We start from the raw sequence: 21,779 nt of genomic DNA, 5'->3' as shown, positions 1-21,779 counted from the left end.
CAGGCATGTGACCAGGAATGCATCCCGGAAGTCTGCCAGGAGGATCCTTTCTGAAACAGAATGGCAAGGCCTCTGTAAGAGTGATCTCCGGCCCTTCCTTGGCTGGGGCACACACACAGCCCACTAGGTGTCACCCCATGCAGACTGAGTCATTTCAGTGCCATTGATTTTGGAAATAATTTCCTAAATCAAAAACAATATATTTAGCATAAAATATATACACAGGGGTAGATACTGCCTAATGATTAAGCTGCAGGTTGGGAGGCCCACATCTCATATTGGCATGCCTGTGTATGAATCCCAGCTCCGGCTTCAGCCTCCAGCTTCCTACTAATGCAGACCCTGAGAGGCAAAAGTGATGGCTCAAGAACCAGTGGATGGAAGATCTCTCTTTCTGCCTCTGCCTCTCTGTAACTCTGCTTTTCAAATAAATAAATACATCTTTAAAAAAAAAAAGTGCACACAATAGGTATAACATATTGCAGATACACTATACTGTGTGTGGTGTGCACACATTTTTTCATGCTCCATGCACCATCAGAAGCCCACAGCCAATGCCTACTGGCACAGGTCCACTTGTAGAAACTGTCCACAGCCCCCACGACACCACCCTGTGTTGAGCACAGTCTACAGTACATATTGTTTACTCTGCTAAAACCCTCCAGCCATTGATTTTTGTTGTTGTTGTTGTTCTGGGCAATGATTCTGACTCATTATGGCCAAGAGATAGTATGCAACTGGTTTTGCATCTGCCACAAAGAACTTAAAGACCAAGTATCACCTAGGATTGCAAAATTCAAGTCTCAAGAGTGGCAGTGTGCATCGGTTGGCTTACAGACCTGAAAGTACCAGTCATCAGAAATATTCCACACAATGCCAAGAAGATTAAGGCCCTTCTGCCAATTCACCTCTGCACCATCTTCTAAACAGAGCTACAGAATCTCCTCCTAGTCTTGCAAGTTCAGAGTTATACTTGAGCAAGTGAGCATACATTCACTGTGATGTATCTGGTTTTCTTTTATATTTTTTACAGGCAGCCATGAGGAACAAATGAAGACATCGGGAAGCCTTCTTCGTTGATATTCTGCTCCTCTAACCCCACAGAAGTTGTGGGGTAGCCACTGCTCCCATTTCCCGAATTCACCCCAGCACTGAGTGTGTGCTGCATATGACCAAATCCTAGAGCATTAGAGTTTGAGGGGAGCCCAAATATGGTCTCAGTTTATATCAGAAACAACTAGAGCCCAGGGAGGGGAGATGATTCCAAGGTGGATGGGACTCAGGGCTGGCAGGTGGTCACGGTGAGAATCTCACTTCCCCAGGCCCTGTCCAGTGGCCCAGGACCCTGATGAACTCTCAGCCCCAAACCAAGAAGGAAAAAGTGAATGAATACCTTGACTAGTGCTCCGTTTTCACAAGCTTACAAGTATTATATGAGGAGGGAAAAGGCGATTTTAGAAGAAATATAAACTGTTGATCACAATAGTTCAATAATGAGAATGATCTGGATTGAGTTCACATGGTTATTCAAGTGTTAGGTTGGTTTGTTAGATTTTTCTTACTGGTGTGAAGCATTTTTTTTTTTTTTTAAGATTTATTTATTTATTTGAAAGAGTTATAGAGAAAGGGAGATCTTCCATCTGTTGGCCTACTCCCCAGATGGCTGCACCAGCCACAGTTGCGCCAGGCTGAAGCCAGGAGCCTGAAATTCATTTGATTTCTCCCATATGCACAGCAGGGACCCAAGCACTTAGGTTATCTTCTGCTGCTTTTCCCAGGCCATTAGCAGGGAGCTGGATCAGAAGTGGAGCAACCAGTGTGCATATGGTACACGAACTGGTGCCCATATGGGATGGCGGCATTGCAGGAGGCAGCTTTACCCGATGTGCCACAATGCCGGACTCCTGAAGGTCCTTTCGTATAATCTACAGGACACCCAGAAGGTACAGAGCCCAAAAAGCTAACAATTCTTGGTTTTGATAAAATGAGAGTGACTTCTATTGTCCACTGTAGTATTTTTATCTGCTAACTGTAAAAAGGGGTAAAAAACTAAGAAACGTTGAACCTGTTCAAGTTCAGTAGTTCAGCCCTATCTGAAAAGAAAAAATACTGGAAATACTTAAGAACCAATATAATTAGTAAATTTATATTAATGTTCCCAACATGCAACTATTATGTGCAAATCACATTATACTGAGTACATAATATGTTTCAAAACTAATATGATGATTTGATATTTGTAAAGAATATTAAAAATTAAATTATTGTTTTCTTTCCTTCCCCTTACTTAAAAAATGCACAAATCTCTTTAAAGCAAAAACCAAATTTGTTTCATTCTACTTTCTCAACTATATTTCTCCTTACCATTTTAAATTTAGTTTCCTTACTTAAAAAAGAGGGATACCACAGTGATGTTTTGCCAAACCTCAAAGATCCATTGATATTTCAAGATAAAATTTTAAACTTATACCAGTGCATCAGGGGTTACAAAACCCAAAGCCTCAGATGACCAAACAAATCACAAGTGGGCAGAACAGGGACTGCATCACACTGCGTCTCAGGTCCCTCACCTAGTGGACAGCTGCTGGTCTACTCTAGTCCGCGGTCCCATCCAAGAAGCGGTCCGCTATTGCTAAATATTCTGGTTTTCCAAGCATAGCTAGAAACAGAATTATGCAAAATCTCTGATTTTAAAAGTCTGACCATGATTTCAAAAACTTTTCAAACACTGATGCTTTGTAGGTAGCTGGTGTGCAACCTGCCTCAGAGGACAAAAATGCAATAAATGTGATCAACTCAGGGAACAAATGTAACATCCAGAAATATGAATTGTACTGGGAAATGATGGCTGGTCTCTATCTAAACACTCCTTAAAAATACATGTATTGGGGCCAGCACTGTGGGGTAGTGGGTAAAACTGCCACCTGCAGTGTTAGCATCCCATATGGGCACAGTTCGAGTCCCACCTATCCCACTCTGATCCAGGTCTCTGCTGTGGCTTGGAAAAGCAGTGGATGATGGCTCAAGTCTTGGGCCCCTGTACCTGCATGGGAAACCCAGAGAAGGCTCCTGTCTCTGGATTGGCGCAGCTCTGGCTATTGCGACTATCTGGGGAGTGAACCAGTGGATGGAAGACCGACCTCTCTCTCTCTCTCTCTGCCTCAGCCTCTCTGTAACTTTGCCTTTTGAATAAAATAAATAACTCTTTTAAAAAAAAGTATTTCCCCAAAACAGCTTTCCTCTTGGCTGGAGAATGGGACAGCTGGGGCAGGGGGAGAGGGAATAAATGAACTTGAAGAAAAAATGAAGTTAGCTGCTAGAAAACAGAACGGGTGACGGTGCTTCTGCTTCTGTTTTACATTAAAGCAACAGCAGCTCACAGAGGAGAGCATTTCCAGCTTTTGAGCCCATATTGGGACAGTTCCAGAAGTTGCAAATATTGACGATAGGCTGCCTTGAGTATAGCTGTCTTCCCAAACTCTTCCCCAGCTGATCAGAAAGGCCCTCTTAGAGCTAGTACCTGCCTCACAGAGCTATCCAGAAACAGCCACATTTAGAACAGCGTATGACTATGCATGCTAACTGGGCAGGGGAGTGTCACCTCCTAAAAATGTAAAAGTGTTATGTATGCAAATCATGCGTGTGCATGGTTCCTGGCTGCTCTCTCCAAAGCGTCAGAACCAGTACTTAACCAATTATAATAGTGAAAGTTGAATTATGCACATTCAATAAGCACAAATAACAGAGGGGTGTTGTTTTTTTTTTTTCCCCAAGTATACCTCTGCAGGAACCATTTTTTCAATCACTGCCATAATCTGCAGAGTGGAGAATTTCTCTATGAGTGAAGAAAACATGGGATGAGTCATCCCTACACTGATAGGCAGACTGCAGGATGAGGACACTGCTGGAGGCAGGCATCAGATGGTGCCTTGTCTAAATCAGTCAGTGGGACATCAGAATGACCTCCTCCCGGGACATGTAGTAATCGCAGGAGGTGATGCTGATCTTGTGATGGTGACAACCCAAGCCCCAACTCATGGTTTCCTCCCCAAACCAGGGCGGGAAGGAAAGGAGTCACTAGGTGGGAAGGTATGGAAGGAAAAAGTATGTTTTTATGTGTGGCCAGCAGGTGCTATGGCGTAGTAGGTTAAGCCTCCTCCTGCAGCGCCGGCATCCTGTATGGGCACCGGTTCAAGTCCCAGCTGCTCCATTTCCAATCCAGCTCCCTGCTAATGGCCTGGTAAGGCAGTGGAAGGTGACCCAAGTGCTTGGGCCCCTGCACCCATGTAGGAGACCCAGAGGAGGCTCCTGGCTCCTAGCTTCAGATTGGCCCAACTCCAGCAGTTGTAGCCATTTGGGGAGTGAACCAGTGGATGAAGAATCTCTCTGTCTCTCCCTCTTCCTCTCTATAATTCTGCTTCTCAAAATAAATATATATTTTTTTAAAGTGCAAAATCAAATGTGCAAAACTAACACCTAAGAGTTGTCGTCACTGCACAAAATGGATATAGCCCTGGCCAGAAGGTGGCCTTACACGCCTCTGGTAATACGGACAACAGAGCAGCCCAGAGAGGTAATTCCAGACAACAGATCGGTGCAGAGCTACAACCAACAGCACAAAATCCACACAGCAGGGTGGGGATCAGCACCATTGGTTCCAGACAATGAATTCGGCCCCTTCACTTCAGGGAGGTGACAACTCACGCAACTAAATTTGGGACATTTTCTGTGGGTACGGAGAATCTCTTTTTTAAGAGTTATTTATTTGAAAGGCAGTTATAAAGAGAGACAGAGAGAGAGAGATCTTCTATCCGCTGGTTCACTCCCCAAATGACTGCAATGGCCAGAGCTGGGCTGATCCAAAGCCAGGAACCACATGGGTACAGGGCCAAGCACTTGGGCTGTCCTCTGCTGCTTCCCCAGGTGCATTAGCAGGGAGCTGATAAGAAATGGACCAGTACACACATGGGATGCCAGCACTGAAGGCTGTGGCTTTACCCACTACACCAGAGTGCCAGCCCGATTCTTAAGACAAGGAAATTGGGTCTGGGTTGTCTTATAATTCGCCTGAACTCTGAGGTCGGAAACTATCAACCACAAAGGATTCCAAATCCCACGCTCTGTTGCAAGACCTTGCTCCTAAGTGCAGTGGTGGGACGTTCCATTGAAATGGCCATAACTTGCGGGTCAGCTCATGGCAACTGCACCTCACTTCAAATCCATATTTGTCTAAAGCAGCTAAATAGAACACTGACCAGAAACAGCCTTAAATCCTCTTAGAAACAAAGGAAGAGAGGAGGAAAGAAATTGGCCTGACATATCCCCATACACGGAAAATTTTGAAACTCAGGTCAAAGAACCCTCACCCCAGCTGCTAAAGAAAGTGAGGTTCAGACCAAATGCAACAGTTCAAAAACCTCAGTCCAAAGACAAATAGAGGAAAAGCACTCATAGTCCAAGTGGTGATAGAACTATAAATTTTTCTAATCATTGTTTGGGAGTAAAAGGTTTATTATGATTCTCCTTTTTTAAAGGTAACATGTAAACATAAAATAGCAAAAAGTTTGAAAGAACAAAAGGACATATCGTGAAAAGAAATCTACCTGCTGCCCTCCCACCAGGCTGCCCACCCAGGTACCCCCTCCTGAAACACAGCTCTGCTGCTTTGTGTTTCACCGTTGTAAAAAAAAAAAAAAAAACTTTTATTTATTTTCACTTTATTTGAGAGACAGAGACAGACAGACAGATCTTCTATCTGCTGGTTCTCTCTCCGAATGCCCATAACAGCTGGAGTTCAGTCAGGAGCCCAGAACTCCACCCAGGTCTCTCACATGGGTGGCAGAAATCCCAGTTCTTGATCTATCACCTGCTGCTGCCCAGGGCGTGCATTAACAGGAGCTGGATCAGAAGCAGAGGGGGAAAAATAAAAAAGCAGCAGAGGAACCAGAACTCAAACCAGGTGCTCCAACATGGGAGGCAGGCATTGCAAACAGCGACTTAACCTCCATGCCAAATGTCCATGCTGATCCCACCGTTTTTGAACATCCCACTTTTCAAGTCCCAGGGGGCATGGGAAAGCTCCTTTTTTTAATTCCTGGACTCACCCACTGATGAAGGAGGCAGGGAGAAGAAGTCCCACTGCTGGCCCTTTCAAATGCCAGTAAGTTTCGTTCCTTTTTGATCTGATTTAGGTTTCCCTCTGTGAGAAAGGAAAACAGGGCTGATCTGGACCACGATGAGAATACCATGCACTGCAAACCTCATTTTGCCCTAAACCCTTGGTTACAGACAAGAACATCACACAGTCACCACTCACTTTCCGGACAGTCAGTGCCCCAGCAGTCCCACTCCAAATCTTTCCACTGAAACCCAGGAGTCTGGAAATACACGTAAAAGCAAGGGAGGGCTGTCCATTGCCGGAGGAGGTGCCCCAGTCCCTGTTCAAACCTGCTCATCAGCCTGCCACCAACCACTGAATGAGCCTCCAGTTCTTTTGTCACCATTTCCACAAAAGGCCCGAGAAGACCGAGTCGGGTGAGAGTGGGGGGGTGAAATGTTTCCTAACAAGGGAATCCTGAAGACACAAAAGCCTTTTTGGCAGGGAGCTGAAGTGAAAGGTTCAGAAGGCAGTCAGAGGGAGGAGGCAGCAAGCTTCGGAGCTGGTGATGGTGGGCAGGGTGCAGAGATGACCATGGAGCTGGAACTGGCAAGAGGCAAAGCACCCACCTGAAGTCTGACAATGAAAACTGAGGAGTCCATCGAGAAGCAGCCCTGCAGGGCCGTTCGTGAAATGAACAAACCCAGAAGCTGCATCTTACGCCAGAAGCTCCCAGATAGAAGAAAATGTGTGTGATTCAGAAGTGACTTCTCATAGGAGGCAAAGGCAGTTGGGGGAGAGTGTTCCCCGAAATGCACTGATCTCAGTGCCGTCCACATGTGCTGTGCTTTGTCTCATAGCATATACCCCTGATACTTCAAAGATATCCAAAAATTTCCCAAACCATGGCTCTGCAAGCCACGACGCCTGTCTGAGCCTCTTCGCAGAACATTAGCACATCTCTCGTCGCAGAATTACTGATGTTCGGGCATGTTTTTCACTTCATGAACCTTCAATTAATGAACTTCTAGATGATAATGATTATAACACGAAAAAAATCTGAAATTTATTAACAGTGAATTAAACTTAACAGTCATCAAAATGGCTTGTAGAAGCTCCAGTGCATATAAAGAACAATGTGGTTTACAGGCTATGGGCAAAGGATACTGGTCTCTCTGTGTGCCCGCCAAAGGCACCGCCACGTGCCAACTGCATAAATGCAGTTTATAATTCACTCAGCCAACCAGATTTACAATTATGCAATCCTAAAACCAATTCTGTTGATTTGGTGGAGTCACAGTATTTCAAACTTTCTATATAATGTGAGGCTTTATTACTACTTTTATATCACATTATCTCATTTGTATGATTCATATTTGTATAAAATGTAATTATACCACATTCATTAGCAGGTGTCTTCATTTACTTTTTAGTAGGGACTTCATCTGAAAATCTACCCTTTGCTTTCCCCGTTTTCTCTGTTGAGAGCCTACACATCTCCTCCTTTTTCTTCACCCTACACACTCTGAGAGCTTTAAATACCATCTAAATGCTGATGCCTCTCAACAGTTCCATCTTCAGCCCCCAGTCTACTCTGCCTCTCTACAAGCTCACTGAACAGGCATCGCAAGCTTGTGCTGCCCCAACAGAACTGAGGGTCCCTCTTTGTTCCTCATCTCAGGAAATGACGACGCTCACCCAGCCAAAAACACTGGCCTCACCTTTGACCCTCACACCCGCATCCATGCCAACAGGTTGTTATTCTGCTCAGGTCTCTTCCAACAGGGCCTGACCACTCTCCAAGCAACATCCCAACTCCTTTGCATAGCCCACAAGATCTTGCTCCCACCTGCCACACTGATCTCATTTTGCATCTCTCCCTCCCTAGAGCCTCCTCCAGCCCAAGTCCAGCCAAACTGGCTGCCTTCCTGTTCCTCTATCACGCCAAGCTCATCCTGCGTCAGGGCCTTTCTTTCCACTTGCTGTTCCCTCTGCCTGCACACTCCCCTTCAGATTCCTCTGCTCCATTCAGATTGCCACACAAAGTAAGCTGTTTGTCTCGCTCTCTCTCGCTCTCTTTCTGTGTGTGTGTGTGTGTGTGTGTGTGTGAGAGAGAGAGAGAGAGAGAGCACCTTTTATGAGCATTCTTTCAAATAAACCCCTCAACTTGCTTTATTTTTTTCATGGCAGTTATGAAAAGATATGTAATCTATTTAGTCATTTGTTTCATTCCTAAAACACTTGGTAGGCACCCAGCAGCTGCTCTAAGAGCTGGGAATATAACAGAAAACAAGAGGAACAAAGATCCCTGCCCTCACGGAGCTCACACTCTGGTCTGTCACCTCCTCTCAACTCCAAGCTCCAGGGAGACATGGATGCCGACCACTGAAACCCCAGCTGCCAGAGCCTAGAACCCAGAGTAGTGCCTAGGTACAGTATCGGCACTGGCGCGGACAGACCAGAGCAGTGCCTAGGTACAGTATCGGCACTGGCATGGACAGACCAGAGCAGTGCCCAGGCCCGGCGTCGGCACTGGCGCGGACAGATCAGAGCAGTGCCCAGGCCTGGCGTCGGCACTGGCACAGACAACAGACCAGAGCAGTGCCTAGGTACAGTATCGGCACTGGCATGGACAGACCAGAGCAGTGCCCAGGCCCGGCGTCGGCGCTGGCACGAACAGACCAGAGCAGTGCCCAGGCCCGGCGTCGGCACTGGCACGGATAACAGACCAGAGCAGTGCCCAGGACCGGCGTCGGCACTGGCGCAGACAGACCAGAGCAGTGCCCAGGCACAGTGTCGGGCACTGATGCGGACTTGCTGAATGGACAGAATCCTGCCACCAGAGCCATCATCTGCTCCCACCATGGAGCTCCTCCTGTCCTATTTATGTGGGACCCTAACTGTCCACTGTATCCCTTCAGACAGACAGGGCAGCCAGCCTCCTGGGGCTGAGAGAGGTCGCCAACGCTGAGTCTGACCAACTTCCCTTCCGTCCCACTCTAACATCTTGCACCCTGCAAGCTCCCCAGGGGCCAGTGCCACTGGTGTTTGTCTCACAGGGTCAAGGAACGCCCAATCTCCATGGTGGGTGCTGCCAAGGCAGCCAGTGTTAAAGAGGCCAGCTCTCCTCTACAGAGTGGCTGGAATCAGAATGCAAAGGACATGCCTCACAGGAGTCCTTCCCTGGCCCCTCACACAAGACCACCCCAACCGCTGATGGGCTCTCACCGTCCCAGCATTCGAACCCACCTCGCCTCTGCACACTGCCACAGAGGCAAGACGATGACCTGCTGGGAGGGGTAATTACATTTCTTTTGAAGAAAAGGAAGAGCACTTATTAACCATGACACACAGTTAATTCACCTTTCAAGAGAATGGCAGCTGGAGTGATGGGAAATTAAAAAAAGAAAATGCAAATCTCTCGAGGAACCACTCTGGAAGTGTCAGGAAACAGGGATGTAAAAACCCTGTTTCCAACTCCCATGCGTTCCCACCTTAGTGGCCTGCCTAGAATCAGCGCCCTGCTCCACTGCTCTCTCACGGCACAAGCAGCTGAGGATGGTGACGGCGCTGCAAAAGCAGAGGCAAGAAGCCCCCAGGTGCTGGCGAGCTGAAGTGGGCTGGGCCTGGCGTCTATGTCTTCCTCCAGCACGGACACTCCAGCTTGAAAAAGTGGATAAATGGGGTGCCAGGCTGTACATCTTAGAGCCAAACAGCATGCAGTATCACCTCGTATTTGCCCAGCACTTCATTCCCTTGGAAGCACTCTCACATACATTGCCTCTTTCAGTCTTTAAAGCAAGCAACCCTGTGATATAAATGGGGCACAATACATTTCTCTGTCTGGGACCATAAAAGGTCAAACAGCTCATCCAAGATGCCACAGTGGAAGTGGCAGAGCCAAGAAGACCCAGAACCCAGATGTGCATGGGCCCAGCCCAGGGCCCTTCCTTCTCTATAGAAAAGAAAGCACAGTTCTCTGCAAATCACACCCTACGATCCTTTCCCTGCTGCAGAAGATTTAAAAAAAAAGCGTATTCACCAACGGCTGAAGGTGGTGGGAAGATGCATCGGTCTTGGAGCTCTGGGCAGAGAGAGGGCTTCACGGACTCTTCCAAAGGATGCCAACTCCTGCAATGACAAGCATACAAAACACCTGGTGTGAAGCACAGCGTTCTGCAGCCTTGCCTCAAGGGCGCCCATCCAAACACCCACTGGCAGGCACCTCGCTTAGGCTCAAAGCCCCATCTGCCTCCGCCAGCCTGACTCCCTCCTCTCCTTGACTTTCCAAAGTAGAACAAGAATCTTCAAGCAGCCAGCTGCAACGGTCCCTATTAGAACTGTAGGACCCAGATGAGGGGAGCGTCAGAGACCTTCTTTAGTGGGGATCACAAACTGAAAACACAGTGGGTCACATCCAGCCTGCAGACAGGTGTCGTTACAGGTCATCTGCACGACATGCTCAGAGACTCTGAGCCAAAACTTAAAAATCTGAGATGTCACACAAAAACCCAGACTTCTGGCTTTTCTTTAAAACAACAAAATATTTGCCAGCATCATGGTATAGCTAATTAAGCCGCACCCTGCAATGCCAGCATCCCATAGAAGCAACAGTTCAAGTCCTGGCTGCTCTACTCTGATCCAGCTCCCTGGGAAAGCAATGGAGGGTGGCCCAAGTATTTGGACCCCTGCCACCTATGTGGGGGACCCAGATGGAGCCCCTGGTTCCTGGCTTCAGCATGGCCCAACCATGGCTGTTATGGCCATTTGGGCAGTGAACTAGCAGATGGAAGATCTCTCTCTCTCTCTCTAGCCTCTCCCTCTAACTGTGACTTTCAAATATCTGAAATCTCTCTCAACATGGCCCACGTTTGTATCTGACAATGATACAGCCAGCGGTCCTCAGTAGCAAGTGCTCTGCATAGGCAGACTTGGCTGCTCCACTGTGCCACAGTCCTCACCACTCCCTGTTGTTCTCCTCAACACAGAGAAGAACCGTGTTTGTCATTTATCATTGCTCTTGCATCATTTTTTGTTGTTGTTGTTGTGGTGGTGCTGGTACAGAATTTTTTTCTTCTAACTGGAAAAAAAACTGGAAAAACAAGAGAAAATGGGGCCAAGTTCCAAGGGAAAAAAATGGTAGAGCACATACAGCAACTGAAGCTAATAGCTCACTCTTGTTGACAAGAGTTCAACCTTTGAACGAGTACAATTTTATACCAGTTCAGTGTAAGCAGGAAACTGACTTGTTTACCACCAGAGTTAGAGGCAGAGATCATTCTAGAACTAGGTATCTTGATACCAGTCCAGGACTTTTTCACTATGTCACACTGCCTAGTAGTCTTATACTATGAAACAAGAAATAAATATAATAAGCAAATACCTACGCATGCATGTCTCTGAAATTTTTTTTCATAATTTTATTGTTACTACAATTGATAAGAACACAGTAAATGGGATTTCATGATAGTAGGAGGAATTGAAATTTCATAAAATGCCACCTAATATTACTGTTTGTTGAGGCTCAAGGACGAGGATTTCAGAGAGTGGATTTCCCCCGTGTCTGTTCATAAATGACAGCAGCAGAAGATAGGCTTGAGACAAATAGAAAAGGAACAAGAAGGGATGGTATATATCAGGGAACTGTGATCAACATCAAGAAAGCTCATAGTTCTAGCTTCATAATCCAGGAATAGTCCTATGCGGTTAATCGGCCTTGCTACATATTGCACTAAAAGTGGAGAGGTGGTGAAGAAACTGTAATGTCTCTGAATTAATACTTAGCTTTTTAAAACTTAATTTATTTTCATTTTTTTATTTGAAAGAGAGACAGACACAGACACAGAGAGATTTTTCACCCTCTGGTTCACTCCCCAAATGCCTGCAATAGCCATGTTTGGGCCAGACAGATGCCAGGATCCTGGAATTTCATCCGGGTTCCCCACATTGATGCAGCAGCCCAAATACATGAGCCATGAACTGCTGCCTCCCAGGATGCACACTAGCAGGAAGCTGGATAAGAAGCAGAGGAGCTGGGAGTCAAACCAGGCACTCCAATGTGAGCTGAAGGCGTTCCAAGCAGCAACTTAGCTAGTGCACCAAAAGCCTGCCCCTATAGTTAGCTCTAAGAGAAGTATTAAAGTCAAGAAAATACAGTCAAAGCATCCTATCCATTTTCTACTAAAATGCTTGTCACAATTTCATTTGTCACCAAAGAATATAAGAGCAAATTATACCAGGTTCCCTAAGGGTTTGTTTCCCAATGTGACATTTTTCAATAATTTCACTACTTTAAGTCCTAAAAAAGAAAAGAATCTCATAAATATCCATGCATCTACCACTTCACAGGTGCTCAGTTATTGTACTCAATTTGTATAGTTAATATACAAACTATGTGGAACACTCATTATGCTTGAAAAATCTCCCTTAATATGCATCCTGAATATAAGATTGTAAATAATTTTATGTAAAACCACTAGTACTGTAATACATGAACAACATTCAACTATAAGATCTTGGTGGAGTTATTTTTATCACCCCTTCAAAGAATGTAATGATTCATTCACTCAACAAATATTTACTGAACCCTATAACCCAGAAAGTACATACAGGTGACAGAAATACAAAAGTAGACAAGTCCATTAAGTTAAGCTAGCTGAATAAAAGATATAAATATTCAACGAATATCTAGAACAATGGGTAAGTGCAGTGTTCTGGGAATGCTCATCTACTGTGGGAATAGTGGGTGGGGTCATCTTATGCAGGAGAGGTAAGGAAATGTCTCCTGGCACGGGTGGGAGTGGGCTGGGCATCAGGAGTGGGGGTAGGCATGGAGGGAAGATGGGAACCCCAAGTCATCAGATAATACAGGAAAAACAAGACAGCAAGAAGAGCCCTTCCAGAGGAGTCCTGTCCAGATCTCCCATTACATCATGGGTATTCAAAATCCCTGCCTCATGCCACGTGAGCCAACATCTGCTGACACTTGGTGCACAGACCTCCAGGTGCCCCCTTGGAAGTGTAGCCCACCAAGGACCCAGTTCAGCCCTGTGATTCCAACACAACCAAGGCTGTCCCAGAGTCTGCAGGACCCAGGAAACATGGGGGCAGAGACACTGAGCCTTTCATGAGGTCTCTGAGAAGACAGCAAATAAAGGCTTTCCCTTGTGCCAGTCACAAGACTGTCCCATCTCTCTCCACCACAGGCCTCGATTTCCATGGCCGCATTCTCCTGTGCATTCAAGCCTTAAGCATGAAGCTTTGTGATAAAATGTCCCAGAATATCTGCCCATCACAAAGTGCAAGTGGAGCTCTTCTCTTTCCTCACAGGTAAGAAAGAGATGAGTTTCCAGCCCCGATGTAGGCTGAGGCAGTCAGGGGAAAGCACTCCTCAAGGACACATTGGAGAGAGGCATAAAGAAGACATGGCCATGGTTAGGGTAGAAGGTTCGAGGCCAGCATGAGGAAACAAGGAGGCAACTTTCACTTGCAGTGGGGAAAGAGGGTCTCTGGATCTGTAACTGGTGAGCAGGTTCCCAAATCCGGATGACAATTAGAATCCCCTGGAAAACTACAGCTAAGTAAGTAAATAGGTAAATACATAAGCCTCGGGTCCCAGACCCTTTAAATGAAAATCTCTGGAGAACCAGGCATTGCTCAAAGGCCCCTCCAGGGTGATTCTGATGCCCGGTTGGAAAAGGGAATGTTTCACTCAGAGGCTGCAGAACAATCTTCTCAAGGTTATTGATACAGTCTTTGCAGGATCCAAGGATCCAGGGTTTAGCAGAGTTGCACATTCTTAGTAGGTTTACCCCCACTCTCTGCATCACATTATGACAGCCATCACCTAACTCCATTTCATTTTAAATTTTAAAAAAAGAAGAAGAAGAAGAAGAATGTCAGCAGCCAGAATGGCACCCAGGTCAGTAAAGGGAGCTCTGCTCCTTGCCCCAGTCCCTTGGATACCATGACTCAATGATAGTAGCTCCAGATGAACCACAGGAGTTCACCAGACTCAGCTGCAGATCTGAGTCTTCTACACCTGTGCAGGCTCCCGCCTGCAGAACAAAGGATCTGGGAGCATCAGTCATCAAGGCAGCCTTCGAGGAATAACTCAAAGCATAGAGCACTCGGATCAGGTCCTTCCTGCCCATCAAAGGGCAGGACACTGCAGATCAATGCAATGCCTGGAAAACGGCCAAGCCGACTGAGCACTTCTTTTCACATTTCCACTTTGTGGTCCTGAAATGGACTGAGTAATCCCAAGCCAAGAATGGCAAAGTAAATGCCACGTACACAAAGGTAACAGGTTGGAGCAAGCTGGCTCCTCAAATGGACTAGCCTGTTGAGTTCTCTTCCTCAATGTCCTCAGGTGCCACCAGGTGACCTTCAGACAGCCCAAGCCAGAGAAACCCCCAGCAGTGCAAGGTCAGCCTTCCTGATGGTGCAGCCCAGCAGAAAACACACACCCTCCTTCAACACAACAAGGAAATGTTTGGGCATCCCCTTCAACCTAAGAGATGAGCCACAAGTGAATTTATAAGGACAACAGTGGAGCATAAAATCCAGGAGAAACTCAAGATTGCAATCTGCACCTTCCTGCGATCCTCAACTTTTAGGAGATTCATTATTTGCTTCGGTGCTGTTACATCCTAGCCTAAAACAAGACATTCAACGCAGCTCTCCAAAACTCATGACAAATGCTGTTCCAGGCCCTGCCAAGGACCTGGAAGCACCACCACGGTCATCTACATGTTCATCTCTTCCCTCACCCCAAGAATACAGAGTGCTATTGGCTGTTGTGAAAGCTACCTTAGCCACCATCATGACTACCAAACACCAGTCCCAACCACCCAACCCATTCTGGACCCACACGGTTCTCACAGCACCATGCTCTCTCCTTCACAGCTCACATCACGTATTTCTTTCTTCCCTGTTTTCCTTCTTAGCTGTATATGAGCAAGGACCACATTTGTCATCATTTTTTGTTTTTGCCTTTTCGCTAGTGTTTTTAAGTTTTAAGGGGTCTTTTGTTCGTTGGTTAGACTGACTCGTCACTATTTCCCAACGTGGTGCCTTGGAACCCTCCAGGTTCCTTCCAGAAACACCCCAAATTTTATGCCACTCAACTCAGACTGGCCCCCCTCTCCTTGGTCTGAATCCAAGGCTTAGGTTCCTTCCTGAGCTCATGGAAGACCGCCTCCTCCTTCCACAATTTCCAAGTCCTCCAACAACAAACCCAAACAGCCCAGGGGAGAAAATCCCCAACTGGCCTTAAGGATAACCAACTTGGGATGGCAACAAATCAAAATAATTATCTTTTATTTTCTTTAGTGCCGTGTTTTTTTTTTAAATCACACTTCATTAGTTATTTAAATTGACGTTTTAATATGCAAAATGAATCCCTTTTTTTAAAGTTGAAAATGACTTCTCTGTTTCCCAGAACAAATTCCACTGTGTCTGTAACCAGCACCAACATCCTCAGCACTTGAACCCCACTGAAACTTCTTGATGCTCCATGCCGAGGTGGCTCCCACTTCCCAAACGCCTCTGGTCTCTGGCCCCATCGCCTGGCTGCCCTCCTACTGCACCCATTGGCAGGAAAAAGTGAGTCTCTGGGAGCCTTTTAAAGCCTTTCCACCCACTCCACAGATTCAGAAGGAGGGAGAATGAATGTTTCCAAGTCCTCTGAATGACACAAAGCTCATAAAGTACAACCAAATTAGTTGAAAAATAGCAAAAATGATTTTAGCTCCCCCTTTAAAAAATAAAAGCACGCCTACTTTAAATGATTCATAATGACTTCATACTTTTTCTTCCATTAGGATGTATATTCCTCCTCCCAAAGGCTTTCTCCTTCTCCTAAGATAGTGTAGGGCCATGCCTCTACAGACATCTGTTCTACCTGATCAGAGAGGCCCCTTGAGAAAATCCATCCATCCTTCCTATGAGAGAGAAAGAGAGAAAGCACCCATCTGCTGTTCTTTCCCCATATTCCCACAATGCCAGGGCCAGGGCCAGGGTCAAAGATGGGAACTAGGAACACAATCCAGGTCACCCACATGAGTGGCAGGGATCCAACAAATTGAGCCATTACCACTCCCTCCCAGGGTCAGCTTTAGCAGGAAGCTGGAACCAGGAATGAAACCCAGGTCCTCTGATGTGGGATGTGGGTGTCTCCACCACTCAGCAAACACCTCCCCTTAAATCTTGACAAAGCACAGAGCACACGCCCACTGCCTAAGCTCCTGCAGATGGCCAAAGCATCCTCCCCCAGAGTCTCTGTATTTGCTGTTCTCTCCGCCTGCAAAGCTCTTTCCCAGTCTATTGCTGGGACATTCTCACCACTGACAGCTCAGACTAAACATCACATCTTTTTTATATATACATATGTATATATAGAGAGAGAGATAAAAACAGAGTTAGAGAGAGGTAGAGCCAGAGAGAGAGTGGTCTTCCATTCCGCTGGTTCACTCCCCAAATGACCGCAACGGCCAAAGCTGAGTGGATCCAAGGCCAGGAGCCAGGAGCTTTCTCTGGGTCTCCCACGTGGATGCAGGGGCTCAAGGATTTGGGCCATCTACCACTGCTTTCCCAGGCCATAGCAGAGAGCTGGATCAGAAGAGGAGCAGCCGGGATCGAACTGGCACCCATATGGGATGCCAGAACTGCAGGCTGGGGCTTTTAACCCACTATGCCACAGTGCCTGCCCCAAACATCACCTCTTGACTGAGGCCAGCCCAGCTTACCTAACCTTACTCCCACCAAAAACCACTTTCCTAATAAATCCTAGGACAACACGTCATCGTCCATCTTCCCCTCCATGGGGCAGGAATCTTGCCTTGCTTGTTCAGTGCTACAATCCCAACACCACAGTTCCTGGCGCACAGTTAGTGCTCAATAAATCACTGCTGAGTGAGTGGGTGAGTGAGGAGGTGGAGGCAGCCAGTGGGAGCAGGGCTGGGCCCTCCAGAGACACTCCACGGCAGCACTTCATCACAGGCTCTGGAATGTGCCTCCTGGTTTCCCTCGCTTGGCTCTTTACAAGCCTATTGCTACCTAGATACCGGCTCCACCACGGTACACTCCCCCACCCCACTCCAACTGCTCGGACTTGGTTATCTCCCAAAAACTTGATCCGCAAATTTGGCCTCTCTGATTCTGCTTCCAATCAGCCATGGGCAGCTTAAAAAATTCTGACCTGTACCCCTGTGTGGTTGACCTTCTAGGACCTCAGGACCCCCTGGGACCTGGTCCAGGCCCAGTCCTCACACTATAACACCAATACCCTACCGCTCTGCATTCTACCACCACCCCCAAGGGCCTCACGGCTCACCACTCCTGAAGTCTAAACCTTGGCTCAGGCTTCTTATGCTTAAAGCCCCCTCTGGTGCCTCGTGGTCTGCTAGCTCCCCAGTATCCCTCAAACCCCACACCCCGAGGTAGACCTGCACCCTTCCCCTCTGCCCCCCAATCATGATCTTTGCCCTCAACATCCTGATTATCTTGCTTTCGTCTGGGGCTTGGGACCCACCCCTACTGGCAGGCAGCAGGTGCACAGTCATTCCCGACTGACTTGCTTCCTCCTTTACAGTTCCCAAGTCCACAGTGACTACCCCAAGACCTCAACACTGAGCACAGGCAACAGAAAAGACAGTGTTTATTAAGGCCAACTGGAAAGAAACTTGCTGGGTGGCAAGTTTTACTGCCATCCTCAAACTGAAGACCTGGAGAGTGGAAGCAGAGAGGCAGGGCACGAAAACATGTGCTCTGGTTCAAATCCAGACTTGGCCTCTCTCAAGCAGTATAATCACGAGCATGACTTTCCCTCTCTGGCACCAAGGCTCTTCCCCTTTAAGAGGGAAAGGCCAGTCAGACTCAAAAGGTCCTGTAGTGTGGGATTCTGTTTATGTGCCATGTCCCAAACAGGCAAATCCACAGAGACAGAAAGTGAATTAGTGACCTCCAAGAGAGGGCAGCGGAAGAAACGAGCGGTGACTGCTACTGGGCACGGGGACACAGCAGGGATGGTTGCACCATTTTGGGAAGGTGTTAGAAAACCTCCGAGCTGTCTGCTTGAAAATGTAAATGACCAATTTTGTGTTACACGATTTTTACCTGAATTGTAAAACAGACCAAGAAGGGGCTGGACTAGAAGCTGGAAGCTGAGCAGGCCACACCAGGTCGAGGGCATGTTCAACATATCTGTGTAAACAACTCTGTAGAAAGTCAGAGACTGTCTTGATTGTGGTGGTGATTCTACCAACCTGCCCGTGAGAAAACTGGACAGACGTGCATGCACATGGACTCAGAGAGAAACCAGCAGCATCGTAACCAGGACTACTGACTGCAACAGTTCTGGGTTGTAAAGCTGTACTCCAGTTACCTGGTGGTGGTGGTGAAGGGAACACAAGACCCTTCAGTACCTTTTTTTTTTTTTTGCAAATTCCTGTGAGCCTATAATTATTTTTAAATTAAAAAAAAAATCAAGTCAAAGATTTTACCATTTTAAAATGTGGCCTTTTCTTAAAAATATCAAGATTTGCTAACACCAGGCCTCAAAGATGGAGCTGCATGTTAACTACTCCCTCTAGATGCCGTGGCTCTTAGATTCACGTCCCTGACACCAAGGCCAAGTGTCAGTTGCCATTTATCAGGCTTGTAGGCACACGTTTTTTCATTAGGGAAGAGAAATATTTCTCTAGCAACAACAGGAAAATGAAAGAACAAGAGTGTTTTGTGTTTCTAGAAAAAAGAAAGCCCACAATATTTTTCTTTAAAAGGAGAACATTCCTACCGGCCTCATTTGCAATCTCACACCCTTCACCCCTGGTACCGCCAGGCCTCTGAGGCACTTGAGGTTTGGACCCCTGGGCTATAACTCTTTGGGGCCAAATTTCTTACTCTAAGTAAGCAAAGAAGCTGTAAACCCAAACCACTGGGAAAGAACACAGCATAAGCACACAGCACTTCATTCTCCCCTACATATTTTGGTTTCTGCCTCTCTCACCTTTCCTGGGACAGAATCCTGCTCTCAGCCACGGAGAAGGCAGGTCCTACCCTTTCCGCATGATCACCTGCAGACGGAATAAGCAGCAAGTCTTTCCCCACTGAAACTGCAGGTCTGGTGACTGGTGGAGAAAAAGGCCCTTAGGCTCTACATTCCCCACACATCCTACCACCACCACGCCACCCCAAAGTATGTGCCTGGAATGCACCTGTCCTTGAAAAGGGGGCTAGGTGGACCCACAGAGAACTCAAGTAAATTGCTGGGGGAATGTTTTCAGAGGGGCCAGGTTCCTAACTGGGCTAGGCAGACAGATCACCTGGGGCTCCAGCCTGATGGAGGAATTTAATATCTTCCTCCTCAGGTGAGGGCTCGCAGACTGCCCAGCACTGGACCAGCCAGTGGTGTTTAGAAACCAGTGACCCAGAAAACTGTGATCTCTTGCTACCTGAACAGCCAGGAAAGGGCACCCCTCTCCAGTCCAGAGATGCTGGAGCTATGTGGTCCTCTCTGGTAGCCACTAGCCACCTGTGGCCACTGAGCCAAGTGTGCCTTGAGACACGCTGCACAGATAACACATACACTGGATTTTGGGTTGTTTTTATTGTTTTAAGATTGTTAGTTATATTTATTTGAAAGGCAGAGTTGGGGCGGGGGGGGGGGGGACATGCACACGCGCGCGCGCGAGAGAGAGTTAATTCTATCTGCTGATGTACTCCCCAAGTGGCTATAAAGTTGGGCAAGGCCAAATCCAGGAGCCTAGAACTTCATCAGGGTCTCCCATGTGGCTGGCAGGGTTCCAAAGACCATCTCCTGCTGCTTTCCCAGGTGCATTAGCAGAGAGCTGATCGGAAGTACAGCAGCTGGGACTCAAATTGATGTTCATGTAAGATGCTTAACCCACTGTGCCACAATATCAGACCCCATATACTAGATTTTTGAAGCCTTTTTTTTTTTTTAAATAAAACAGCTCATTGATATTTTTAAATTGAAGTTAACAATATTTTGGATATATGGGTTAAAGAAAACATGTTGTTAAAATTATTTTCCCCTAGGGCGAGCGTTGTGGTGCAGCAGGTAAAGTTGTAACTTGCAATGCGCGGATCCCATATCAGAACACTGGTTGGAGTCCCAGCTGCTCCACTTCTAATCCAGCTCCCTGCTAATATGCCTGATAAACCAACAACAATGGCCCAAGCACTCAGGCTCCTGCCACCCAGGTGGGAGACCTGGATGGAGATCCAGGCTCCTAGCTTCAGCCTGGCCCAGCCCTGGCCATTGGAGCCATTTGGGGAGTGAACCAGTAGATGGATGATCTCTTTCTCTCTCTGCCTTTCAAATAAATAAAGTCTTTAAAAATAAAATTAATTTCACCTATGTCCTTTTACTGTTTTACTATGATTGCCTGAAGATCTTAAATGACATGTCGCTCACATAATATTTCAACTGCACAGCAAGCTGGAGGAGACTTCAACGTTCTAGCATGCAGATTACAGACCCAATTCGGCCATGCTGGATTCTACCAACCAGGTGGGTGATGCTAAGCAAGTTATCAGTCTCTCTGACATTCAGTCCCTTCCCCTGCACTTGGGCACCATCACGCCCAGCACACTGGGTTACAGATGAGAGCAAACGAAAGGAAGTAGCTGGAAGCACCCACTGTGCATCTTCTCAAGGTCGGTACTCACACCTGCACAGCGCCACTTCCCTTCCCTCCTCTATTTCCCTAATGAAACAAATTCGAGCCTGAAATCTCCAGGCAGTAAATCCACCAATCACAATGCCCTGTTGTGCACAGAGGTCCTCCATCCACAGGACCTCCTGGGGAAGCCCCTACCCACACCCCTGGGGGATTCTGATTCTGCCCACACGTATGTCGACGCACAAGCACCGTGGAGCATCCTGATAAGTCTCTCTGAGAAACACTGGACCTGTGACCAATACCACCAGGAGCACCTCCACCTTCCCCGGCCAACAGACAGGCCAGCTTGAACAGGGCAGGCATGGCCCATGGGGAGGCCAGGAGCTGATCAAAGGCCTTCCCCCAGCACTCAGCTGCATTCCTGAGACCTTTTAACCTTAGGTGGGGAAAATTATCTGCCCTGAACATTGTTTCAAACATCAAAAGCCAGCTGACACTTCCTGCCCTCATACATGGGCCCTTGGTCAACAAATATGGACACTTTCAAGACACCCAACGGCTTAGCAACTGGACTAAAGAAGACCCTGCTGCTCAGCACTCCCACTGGCCACGTATGGGAAGGCAGGTGCCCTTTCTGCCCTTGGCTGGTGCCCAGAGGAGCATCGGTTTCCTGAACTTCTAGATGCCTGTCTTCTGCACAGTCCACAGAAAGGAACTACATGCACAACCTGCGGGTCCCAGAAGCCTATTTATTCTGAGGTCTTTAGCCACTCTATGAAGTCACCTCACTGAACACAAATGTTGGAGAGGCATTGCCCACAAATCAATTCAACCCCAGGAGGCACACCGACAGAAGAAAGTACTCTCTTTAAGTCTATCACCACTCGTTGGTTTATTTTTTTAAAAAGATTTTATTGATTTGAAAGACAGAATTATAGAGAGAGGTATAGACAAAGAGAGAGGTCTTCCATCCGCTGGTTCACTCCCCAGATGGCCATAACGGTGGGAGCTGAGCCAATCCAAAGCCAGGAGCC

The 21,779-nt window shown here is 47.1% G+C and overlaps 1 protein-coding gene across 48 annotated transcripts in view; it reads right to left on the bottom strand.

Annotated features, from left to right (window-relative positions):
• Positions 1-21,779, bottom strand: part of SORBS1 (sorbin and SH3 domain containing 1) — a 237,765-nt gene that overhangs the window by 158,850 nt on the left and 57,136 nt on the right. For 11 of the 48 annotated variants that reach the window (XM_070057515.2, XM_089314682.1, XM_089314684.1 and 8 more), the window contains exon 2: positions 10,140-10,228. The exons of the other annotated variants lie outside the window; for them this stretch is intronic. The gene's annotated coding sequence lies outside the window, so the exon portion shown is untranslated. The remainder of the gene's footprint in view (positions 1-10,139; positions 10,229-21,779) is intronic. 48 annotated transcript variants of the gene reach the window in all.

The sequence above is a fragment of the Oryctolagus cuniculus genome, chromosome 15 (genome assembly GCF_051225735.1).
Source record: "Oryctolagus cuniculus isolate XC-2025 breed Fujian yellow rabbit chromosome 15, ASM5122573v1, whole genome shotgun sequence".
NCBI lineage: Eukaryota > Metazoa > Chordata > Mammalia > Lagomorpha > Leporidae > Oryctolagus > Oryctolagus cuniculus.
The sequence above is the reverse complement of the archived record's forward strand: the minus strand, read 5'-3'. Positions and strand labels throughout refer to the sequence as shown.